Genomic DNA, 12,142 nt, shown 5'->3' on the forward strand with positions numbered 1-12,142 from the left:
CATACTCAGCATGGACTAATTGAATGAAGGGTCTGTTCAGTGCTGTCTGACTCTGTGACTGACCTGTACCGGTCTTAAAACCATTTTCTTACCTCCCCCCATAACCATCCACTTCTTTGTTGTTCAAAACTCAGATGAACTTAGCCTTGAATATGTTCAATGACCCCACTTCTGAACTCATTTCCTCTTCGTAATATACCACTTGCCTTGCTCATTGCCTGCTGCATCTTCCCGACGACTGGCATTGACTGGTGTGGAGGGACTCTGAGACCCCTTTGTACATCCATACATCATTCCTGATGAAGGGCGTGTGCCCGAAACGTTCACTGTCCTGCTCCTCAGATGCTGCCTGACCTGTTGTGCTTTTCCAGTGCCACATTGTTCGACTTTCACCTCTCGTCCTCACTTTCTCCACATTCCAATATATCACCATTTAAACAATGCACTGCTTTTTTTTTAAAACAGCAAAGGCTATAACTTCACATTGCGGCACTGCGCTTGCCATGTGTTTCCCAATTGAGACACAGACCTGGACCAACTTCAGGAAGAGGCAAAACACTGATTTCTGAACAAAAACCGTAGCACACTCAAAACGTCGGCTCTGTTTACCTTTCCACAGATGCTGCTCGACCCGTTGGCTTTCTGCAGTATTCGCTGTGTTTGTTCTACACAAATGCTGCTTTCCATTAAAGAACTTCAATCCCTGTCCTCTGGTAACTGACCCTCGTCAGTGGCAGTAGGTTCTTCTGATCATTAACCTGCCCATTCCCACCACTTCTGCTCCATCATTGCCAACAGCCCCTGGGAATCTCCAGTTAACCTTTTTTGCTCCAAAGAGAACATTCCCTAACTTGGGAAATGTCTACACAAAGTTCAAATTCCTCATCCCTGGACATGATGCAAGTGTTACAATGGGGAAGAGTTTTGGGCAAAATATTGTCAGTTAGCAGATGGAAAAATGTTCAGGAAGTAAAACAGAAATCCCAGTCTCCAGCTTTGTGCATCTTTGGAAACTCTTTGGGAAGTGGAATTAGAGGAGAATGAAGGATGAACTGTTCGACTGAGCAGAGACAGTCCAGACACGTCCCCTTGTTTAAGAGGCCGGGAGATTCTCTGGACATGAACTGATCTGAGACATTGAAAGAATTCTCTGCACATCAGGAATTCAAACCCCTTCTCGGCCCGGGACCAATGAGAAAATTCGGGAAGAGGCAATACACTAAAAGGCTCGGAGGGCGATGACCCCGGTGTAGAAGGGCTAGTTCCTCGTGACATGGATTTGCCTGCAGATGGTGGGATCAGACTGTCCCCATGTCTCCATAATGAATGTCCCAGGCTTTATTATGGAAAAGTAAAACTGATAGAAGACAATGGTAATTCTGGGCGGGGCAGGTTGATTTATGAATTGAGTAGTAGCTTCCTCAAGGAGACGGTGCGAGAGCAGCCGGGGCCTGTTTCTGTGGCGCAATTGGTCATCGCGTTCGGCTTTTAACCGAAAGGCTGCTGGTTCCAGACCACCCAGAAATGGAGTGTTTGTTGTTCTCGCTCCTACCGCTTTCTTGGTTACGAAGGTCCGCGTTTTTAACGGCGTCAGGAAAATGTTTCCCAAACGGAAATCTTCTCCACTGCGGAAGCACAGAGGGGTTTCTGAATTGATTGAATTTCTTACATAAAGGACTGCGGATGCTGAGAGTCCGAGACAGAAAGAGGAACTATGGAGAAAGTCAGCAGGTTTGGCTGTACCTGGATGAGAAAAAACGTGTTCTGAAATGTCGTCTCTGACTCTCTTTCCAGAGATGCTGCCTGACCTGCTGAGTTGCTCCTGCAATATCTGTTTTTGTTTCTAACTGAACGTCCATTTCGTCTTTCGGGATGAAACACCCAGACTCGCCATTTGCAGATATTTAACCCTTTCGAAACCTGTGAAGTGATTGGATTCAAACAAACTCTGCAATGATTCACTCTTTCTCAGCTCCACAGACAGAGAGTCCTGGGAAATGAAGCTGTCAGTGTGGTTCTGTATTGGTGGACCGAGAGGTGAATGCGATGGACATGAAATCCATTGCAGGTTCCCCACGCAGGTGTGAACCCTGCCGACTACAGTTGAGAACTGTCGTCAAAAGGAAAGGGAGATTGCTCCACGTTTTTTTTAAAGATGCAAATCAGTGGAGGGGTTGAAATATTCAATCATATTGGGACTTGTCGGGAATCTGCAACCCACTGCCTGTCAGGGTGGAACAAGCAGATACCCACAGAGCTGGTTTTGAGTCTGTGAGCCAAGTGTTTGGAAATGAGACGAGAACAGTGAGGGGCGTGAAGTCGTGATCGAAATGAAGCAGGCACCTGAGGATGAATTTTATTTGCCAGTGAAAGATACTGCTTCACAAAGTTGGGAGTATGGAAGGGAAGCAGCGACGGTGTTTATCTTTGGCTGTTCCTCATATGAATATTCCCATTGTTGCGCATGTCCGTGTTAACGTCAGAATTCTGCAGCATGGCGGCGTCAGGTACGCACAGTACCAGGGGCGCAATGGATGACGCATCTGACTCCACCTACCTGTTTGAAATGCAGCTCACAGCTTCTTCAAACACCCCAATTAATCTTTCTCATTGTCCTGAAGCCGGCATAAGGTTTGAATTCCTGATCTGCAGGAACGAGACTCTTTTCACTGTCTCGCGTCAGTAAGAGTCCCTGAGAACGTAAGAGTCCCTGAGAACATCAGAGTCCCGTCACAGCGCTGTCAGAGGAGGGGAAGCTGAAAGAGCCCCACACGCTGCTCACGGGCACATTTCACTTTCCCCAACTCACCGCCCCAACCACTGCGGCTCCTGGGAGTGGAAAGGGAACAAACATCAAAACCCAATCTCATATTTGTGAATCTTCCGAAAATAAGAAAACTGTTCATCCCTTCGTATCTTTCATCCTGGGCTGACAGGGGTGATTGTAAATGGCTGCCCAGTCAGGGACGATTCGTTTTGGTTGAAAAAATCTTCGTTTTCTCATCCAAGCATTTCTTGCCACAGAGAACTGTGCGGCAGAGTTCATGTATATATTTCCTTATATGGTATTTTGTAAATAACATTCGTTTGCTGGTTGTTTGTATCGGGTATTTCAGGAACATTAGCCGCTATTCAAGTGTGTTGGTAGGTTTGTGGGCCACCATGATGCTGAGAGGTTTGAGTTGTCTGGACATCATTTAACAGATGTATTTAATATAAGGTCACGTGGCTAGGGTTTCTGCACACGCTGTGTCTGCTTGTGTCAATTTGTTGATGAGAAATCGGCATACTGGGTTTATTGGGTCGGCAAAAGTGAGGACTGCAGATGCTGGAAGCCAGAGTTTAGATCAGAATGGAGCTGGAAAAGCACAGCCGGTCAGACAGCTTCCGAGGAGCAGGAAAATCGACGTTTCGGGCAAAAGCCCTTCATCAGGAATAGAGGTAGGACGCCTCCAGGGTGGAGAGATAAATTGGGTGTGGGGGGGGGGGGTGTGCTGGGGCGAAGGTAGCAAAGAGTAAAATAGCTGAATGGTGGTGGGGATTGAGGTGACAGGTCAGAGAGGAGGGTTTAGCGGATAGGTGGGAAGGGAGATTGGCAAGTAGGACAGGTCATGAGGTCAGTGCTGAGCTGGAAGGTTGGAACTGAGGTAAGGTGGGGGGAGGGGAAATGAGGAAACTGGTGAAGTCCACATTGATGCCGTGGGGTTGAAGTGTTCCGAGGCGGAAGATGAGGTGTCCTTCCTCCAGGCGTCGGGTGGGGAGGGAGCGGCGGTGAAGGCGGCCCAGGACCTGCATGTCCTCGGCATAGTGGGAGGGGGGTTTCAAATGTTGGGCAATAGAGCGATGGGGTTGATTGGTGCTGGTGTCCCGGAGATGTGACTTGACTCTCCAGTCTCTCCAATGTTGTGAAAATCGCATCGGGAAGAATGGGTAGAAAAAATTACATTGGTGGATGAACGTGTGAAAGTCTTCATATTACCACAGCCTGGGTTCGATTCCTGGACAGCGAAACAATTTTCAGTAGAGCTACGAATATGCATCCGTGTCTCCCTGGTGTTCTAGTGTTTAGGATTCGGCGCTCTCACCGCCGCGGCCCGGGTTCGATTCCCGGTCAGGGAAGCAATCTTTAGCGTCTCGATTTGCCACCCATTCTTCTTAAATGCGCTGTACAGTTATTTATTGATCTTCATAGTTCCTGGGTGCTGCAGTGTGCAGTGGCTCATTGAAATAGTGTCCTGATTCAGATGTGTTTTTATGTGTAGTGATGATTGCTTCTGTCGTTAAGTACTTGGTTTGCGTGCGATGTTTTCCTGTAGACGCTGTTTTGAATTTACCATTGACTGTTCGCTCTACTGTGACATCTAGAAATGTCACTTTGTTGTTGTTCTCCTCTTTTGAGAATTTTATGCCCGTAAGGATATTGTTGATGGTGTTGCAGGTTTCCTCTAATTTGTTTCATTTTTGATGACAAAAGTGTCATCGCTGTAGCGGACCCAAAGTTTGGGTTGGATCATTGGAAGGGCTGTTTGTTCGAGTCTCTGCATTATTGCTTCTGCTGGGAATCCTGATACTGGTGGTTTCATGGGTGTTTCGTTGATTTGTTTGTAGGGCTTGTTACTGAATATGAAGTGGGTGGGAAGGCACCCTTCCACCAAGTTGACAGTGCTAGCTTTGCTGATGAAGATGGTGCTGTGTTTGTGTCTTTGGTTCTTCGAGTAGTGTCTCCAGTTTTCTTTGGCCACGTTGATGTGAATGGATGTGAACAGAGCTGTGATGTCAAAGGACAACATTATTCCATCCTCTTCTATCTTGGTATCTTTGGTGTTCAGGAATTCTTGGATGGAGTAAATGGAGTGGCGTGAATCTGCGACTTGGTGTTTTAGTCTTCAGTGGAGGCCTTTGACTAGTCTGTATTTTGGTGTTCCAAGTGGTGAGACAATGAGCCTGAGGGGAGCTCCTGGTTTGAAGAGGAGGAGAACAGCAACAAAGTGCCATTTTTAGATGTCACAGTAGAGCGAACAGTCAATGGGGAACTTCAAACGAGCATCCACCGGAAAACAACACACACAAACCAAATACTTAAACACAGAAGCAATCACCCCAACACCCACAAACGAAGCTGCATCAGGACATTATTTCATTGAGCCACTACACACTGCAGCACAGAGAAACTACGAAGAGCACAAGAGAAATACGTATATAGTGTATTTAAGGAGAACGGGTACCCAATAAACCCAGTCCGCCGATTTCTCAGTGATGATTCCAAGCTGACTCTCAAAAATTCGGTTCGTCCCTCCATTCTTTCCTGTTTGTTTATTGTGGGTTTTGAAAGCTTTTGCAATCCTCTGACTGAGTATTGGAGTTGGGACGTTATGTTGTGGCTGTACAGGACATTGGTTAGACCACCTTTGGAATATTGTGTGCAATTCTGGTCTCCCTCCTATCAGAAGGATATTGTGAAATTTGAAAGGGTTCTGAAGCACCAATGGGTCCACAGAGGGGAAGGGGCCCTTCTACTGCCCTGAGTGTGGGAAGGCCTTCAGTGATTACTCTGCCCTGCTGACGCACCAGTTGGTCCACACCGTGGAAGGCTGTTCTCCGGCCCCAAGTGCGAGATGTCCTTCAGCAGTTCTTCCCACCTGCTGAGACACCAGTGGGTCCACACTGAGGAGAGGCTGTTCTTCTGACCCGAGTGCAGGAAGGGCTTTGCTCTTACCTCCGACCTGCTGGCCCATTGGTGGGTCCACATGGGGGAGAGTTAGTTCAGTTGCCCTAAGTGCAGGAAGGCCTTCAGCAATTCGTCAGCCCTGCTGAGGCACCAGTCCGTTCACACCAGGGAGAAGCCGTTCTCCTGGCCCAAGTGTGGGAAGGGCTTTACCCGCTCCTCCACACTGCTGAAGCACAAGCTGATCTACACGGGTGGTGGGAGGGAGAGGCCATTCTGCTGCCCTGAGTGCGGGAAGGCCTTCAGGAATTCCTCCGCCATGCTGAAGTAACAGGGTGTCCACACCGGGAGAGGCCCTTCAGCTGGCCCGAGTGTGGGAAGACGTTCATGTTTTCCTGCAACTTGCGGAAGCACCAGCGTGGGCACCAGCGCTACCAGCAATCAGATCCCACACGTGACGCTGCCTTGAGTCACACCCCAGGACTGAACCTCCTGCCAGTTCTGACAGTGGGTGCAGTGGGAGAGTAGGTGGGCTGTGTTTATTTTCTGCTGGACTGCAATTGTCTCCCCCACCCCCCACAATCACAACCCCATGATGGCACAGGGTTAGCACTGCAGCGCCATGGCACCAGGAACCCAGAAATAATTCCACCCTTGGGGGTCTGTGTGCTATTTATGGAGTGTAGGAAAATGGATCTGACTGGGTTACTCTTCGCAAGATCAGTGCAGATGTGTTGGGCTGAAAGACCTGTTTCCACATTGCTGAAGTTCAACCATCCTATGAGCTTTGCTTTCAGTGGACACTGCTGCTCATTGAGCCAGGGACTGCACATTGCCAATGAAATGATCCAGAGAAACCTAAGACCGCAAGAACATCAGAGCAGAAGTTAGGCCATTCAGCCCGTCGAGTCTACTCTGCCATTCGTTAGTGACAAAAGTAGTGCAGATGAGATTATGTACAGTGTGGAAACAGGCCATTTGTCACAACAAGCCCACACCGAGCCTCCGAGGAGTAGCCCATCCAGACCCATTTACCTCTGACTAATGTACCTAACTCTATGGGCAATTAAGCATGGCCACTACACATGACCTACACATCTTTGGTTTATGGAAGAAAACAGGATCACCCAGAGAAAACCCACGCAGACACTGGGAGAACATGCAAACTCCTCACAGACAGCCGCCCAAGGGTGGAATCAAACCTGGGTCTCCAGCGCTGTGAGGCTGCAGTGGTAACCACTGAGCCACTACATGTTGCACCCCGAAGTAAGCAAGCAGGAGGTTGGGGGAATACAGCAAGCCAGGCAGCACCAGGATGTGGAGAAGTCGGCGTTTTGGGTATTAACCCTTCTTCAGGACTGAAACGTTGACTTCTCTATGTGAAACGATTTACAGGAATGTTGCACCCAGGTCAATGTACAGCGTGCTGACTTTTAATCTGATTTTCCAACAGTAAAGGAAAACTGTCAAAGCCTATTCAGTGCACTTTGAGTACTCAATGCCTTGCTGTTACAATGCAACGTTTTGTTTTATTGACAGATGAAATGTATTAAAACAATTGATAATTTGACTACAGGAGGATTTGAGCTACAGGGAGAGGCTGAATAGGCTGGGGCTGTTTTCACTGCAGCATCGGAGGCAGACGAGTGACCTAATAGAGGTTACAGAATCATGAGGGGCATGGACAGGATAATAGACAAGGTCTTTTCCGTGGGGTGGGGCAGTCCAGAACTAGAGGGCATAGGTTTAGGGTAAGAGGCGAAATATATGAAAGGGACAACCTCTTCATGCATAGGGTGGTATATATATGAAATGAGCTGCCAGAGTATATGGGTCAGATGCTGTCAAATGGGACTCGATTAATTTAGGATATCAGGTCAGCATGGATAAGTTGGACCGAAGTGTCTGTTTCCATGCTGTTCGTGTCTCTGACTACTGGTCCTGATGTAAGTTTAAAATAAAGTCCAAGTAACTTTGAATAGTTCAATCTTGTTGAGCTCACCTCCTGAAAAGTTTCAAATGATTCCTTCCGAGCGATCCTGTTTGAACATGCTGAGCTGGACAAAGTATCCCATCAAGTTCAACACAAACCCAGAGTTGAAGAAGTCAGAAGTCAGAACACCAAGGGAACAAAAACTGATCACAACATTCCGGGTGCAGCCTCATCACCATCCTGTATAACTACAACATAACTTGCCAACATCTATACTCAATTCCCTAATTGATGAAGGCCAGTGTGCTGAAACCTTTCTTCACTGCCTTGTGTACCGATGTAATCAGAATATAGGACCTACTTTAAACTGATGCACAATCCAGCAGCTGGGAGCCCAAACGCAGAGTAGTGCTGCGTGAGTGTGCTGAGCAGATAACCCAGAGGTCGACGGGTCAAAACCGTGTGATGCTATTGCTCAATGTCTCCGTAAGCTTTCATTTACAAAGGTGCTCTGTTCTGTATCTTGCTTTTGCATCCGCTTCCCAAAGCTTCTTCAGTGGAGAAGTGGCAGTGGCAACAATCCCCCGGAGCTGGAGGAAGGTCCGAGCTCCAAAAAGCGGGGGGTAAGGCTGAAGGTTGTATTTGCTCAAGGCTTGTATCTATTACCATATTCACATGGTACCGACTGTATGGTGCTATGGTTTACATTAAAACCGGAGGATCATATCAGAGTGTTTATATTTAGCAGTGGTAGTTCGTAAAATGCACTCCCTGGAGGAGCACCTTCTATGATGCTGCATTTCTTGCCTTATGCCCTTCCCCCATTTCTTATCTCCCATCTTGATTTTATTTTTTTTGGTCAAATTAATTTCATATTAATCAGTCTTGGAATTCACTGTGTGCTATTAATTTGTTTGTTCGAATATTGTCAGTCAAAATTAATGCTGTAATTTCATTTCTGATGTCAGAGTTTGTCATTGAATGTGCAGGTGTGAATACCAGTAAGTTGTGAAAATAAGTGGAGAACTTGTGGTTTTTAACAAAAAGAGCAGTTCACTGATATTCATGGCATTGTCTCATTTGGGAGTGATGATTCAAATTTGACCAACAAACCATTTCATGCAGTCACCCAATTTAATTAAAATTTTCTTTAATTTAGTTAAAGAAAATAACTCTGGCAGGCCAAGATTTATGCTATCTATTTATAAGATTATGTCCATTGCTTGCAATATGGTCTCATCCACATTCGGGAAACTGGACGCCAACTAGCGGAATGTTTCAGGGAACAGCTCTGGGACTCTGAAACTAAACTACCGACCGCCCTGTGGCTGAACACTTTACATCCCGCTCGCATTCCACCAAGGACATGCAAGTCCTGGGACTCCTCCACTGCCAAACTCTTGCTACCCGACGCTTGTCGGAAAAACACCTCATCTTCTGCCTTGGGACCCTCCAACCACATGGTATCAATGTAGATTTCATCAGTTTCCTCATTTCCTCTCCCCCACCTTGTCCCAGATCCAAACTTCCAATTCAACACCAACCTCTTGACCTGTCATACCTGTCCACATTGCTTCTCACGTATTTGGAACACCTTCATCTCTGACCTATCACCATCAATCCCTACTTCTGTTTATCTATTGCACTCAAAGCTACCTTCCCTCCAGCCCCAATTCCTTCCCATTTATCTCTCAGCCCCCTTGGGCCACCCTTTATTCCTGATGAAGAGCTTATGCTCTAAACCAAGACTATGATGAAGCAACATCCTCAACAAATAAAAAATAGCTCCCAAGTCAGATTTCATCCCCTCATCTGTTTCCCAGTTCTTTCAGAAATAAGAAATGTCTTTTTCTTCCACTAGAAAGTGGTCTTCCACTTTCCGCTGTCTTATTATGCTACACCACTACTTCAGCCACCTTTTAAGAATCCTTTCAACCTGTTTTTCTAACAATCCTGGAGGTGACCAAAGGCAAACATTTCACTCCTCCTCAATGCCCCATTTCTCCTCCTTTGAGCCACTTTGTCATGTTGTGCATGTTTCAAGCAGGGCTTGTAATATAGACAACATGAAGAAGGGCTTATGCCCGAAACGTCGATTCTCCTGTTCCCTGGATGCTGCCTGACCTGCTGCGCTTTTCCATCAACACATTTTCAGCTATGTTACAAGCAGCCGAGTGTACTTGGTTTCTGAATCGTAAGTTGGCCATTGAAATGATCAGGATTAATATTTATCGATGGCTAGCTGTGTTTGCTCTAACTGTAATTGTCCACTAATATGATGTCTTTTGTTCCACCAAAACTGGAAACAATGATCTGTGTTTATATTGCAGTCGGATGTAGAAAATCATCCCAGCGATCTTCACGGTATTCTAGTTTACTGTGGCCATAACAGCATTGCGTGGCAGTTTGATGTGACTCACACTTGGATGGAATGAATGTAGATTGCTAAGAAGTCAAAATGGCAGAATCTCTGGCCACAATCGATCTGTCTGGCTTGATTATATGAGTGGCGACTCTTCAAGAGCAACTTCCACTCCATCACTTCAACCAGCAAGAGGAGACAAGTGTGAACACAACATTCCGACTGTGACATATACGCATTGCTTCGATGTTATTGATCAAAATCCTGGAACTCACTCCAGAACCTTTATTATAGACCACAACATATTTGTGAAGCAATTTAAGAGGCAGCTCACCACCACTTTTTCAAGAACGGTTTGGGAAGACTTGCTTGCAGACCCAATGATATGCACATGATGTTGGAGACAGTCTAATCGTATGGATAGATGATTGGCTAACCATGATACAGTAGGGATAAGGGGCATGTTCAGGATCGCAACTTGTAACTAGCAATGTGCCACAGGGATCAGTGCTGGGGCCAAAATTATTTACAATATGTATATGAATTACTTGGATAAGTAAATTGAATGTCCTCTTGCCAAGACTGCAGTAGAGACAGTTGATTGGAATGCAGGTGGTGAGGATGACATGGAGAGGGATATTGACAGGTTAAGTAAATGAGTAAAACCTTGGCCGATGGAATAGAATGTGGGAAAAAGAGGTTGTGCACTTTGCCGGGAGGAAAAGTGCTGAATGTTAAATGGAGAAAGCTGCTGAATAGGAGGATTTGCATGCTCGCATCCATGAACACTTCATCCAAGTTCAGTGAGTAATATGGAAGGCAAATGGAAGGTTGTCCTTTAAATGGAGTATAAAAGGAGGGAGGTTATAGTGAACCTATATCAGACACCAGTCAGGCCACAACTGAACACTGGGAACAGTTTTGGGCCTTTTAGCTCAGGAAAGATGCACTGGCATTGGAAGCAGTCCAGAGAAGGTTGACCAGGATAATATCAGGGATGGAAATAATGTCTTATGAGGAGAAATGATTAGGTTGGGCCTGTGGTTAATAGAAGTTAGAAGATTTCAAGGTAACCTTATTGTCACAAATAAGATTCTGAGGAGACGTGATAGGCTAGATGTGGGAAAGTTTACCCTTGTGGGTGAGTTTAGAACCAGAGGGAATAACCTGCAAATAAGGGATTGCATGTTTAGGACAGCTGTTGACCCTGGATTGATAAGTGCATTCAAAACAGATTTTTTTTTTTAAAATCAGAAAGGGAATTGAGGATTATGGGGAAACAGCGGGAAAGTGAAGTTGATGTTTACCAGAACAATAGTGGGAAACAAAGTGCGACATCCCATGAATGAATAAAATAAAATATTCAGGAAAAAAATTGTCATTGAAGGGAAGATTGGGATCTCGTGATAATGGTTGAGCAACCCAGAGATCTAGGCCTTCTGAGAACACAAATTGAAATCCCATCATGGCAGCCAGTGTAATTTATGTTCAACTAATAAAAAGACCTGGGCGTGAAAGTTTCTCTCAGTCCTGGAAACCAGAAAACCGTTATTCACTAAAATAATGAATTGCAGATGTTGGGGATCAGCAACAAAAGGCACAATTGCTGGGGAAACGCAGCAGGTCTGGCAGCATCTGTGGAGAGAAAACAGTTAATGTTTTGAATCCGGCCACGTTTTGAAGGACCACTGGACTCAAAGCAGGAACACTGTTGTCTCTTCATAGATGCTACCAGAGCTGTTGTGTTTCTCCAGAAACTGTCCTTTTTAGGGCAGGAAATCTACCATTCATGAACCCTGCATGCATGTATGCACGTGTGTGCGCGAGTACACACACACACACACACACACCTTGTGACTCCAGACCGACTATAATGTGGTTGACTCTCCACTGCCTTCTAGCATGTAGTCACAATTACTCTGTTCAAGGGTCATGAGGGACAATGAGCAAATGTTGGATGTGCTCGGAATCATCACATCCCACAAAATGTTTACTCACAACTGAGAAAAAAACATAGATTAATGAAGGACAGCCAAAGCAAACTGCTATGGGAAAGTCATGCCCAACTAACCTGATTTGCTTGTAGTTATATTTTTTAAAGTCCTCTTCAGAGAGGACATTAATTACACAACTGTTGGAATACTGCATGAAATTCTGGACTCTCTGCTACAGGAAGGAGGTT

The 12,142-nt window shown here is 45.9% G+C and overlaps 1 non-coding gene across 1 annotated transcript; it reads left to right on the forward strand.

Moving 5' to 3' along the window:
- The first annotated feature begins 4,047 nt into the window (after window positions 1-4,047).
- Window positions 4,048-4,119, forward strand: trnae-cuc (transfer RNA glutamic acid (anticodon CUC)). The gene has a single exon. It is a non-coding gene; the product is annotated as a tRNA-Glu (tRNA).
- The last annotated feature ends 8,023 nt before the right edge of the window (window positions 4,120-12,142 follow it).

Source organism: Chiloscyllium plagiosum, unplaced genomic scaffold (genome assembly GCF_037043375.1).
Source record: "Chiloscyllium plagiosum isolate Xiang-an unplaced genomic scaffold, Cpla_swu_hap1 HiC_scaffold_27, whole genome shotgun sequence".
NCBI classification, from domain to species: Eukaryota; Metazoa; Chordata; class Chondrichthyes; order Orectolobiformes; family Hemiscylliidae; genus Chiloscyllium; species Chiloscyllium plagiosum.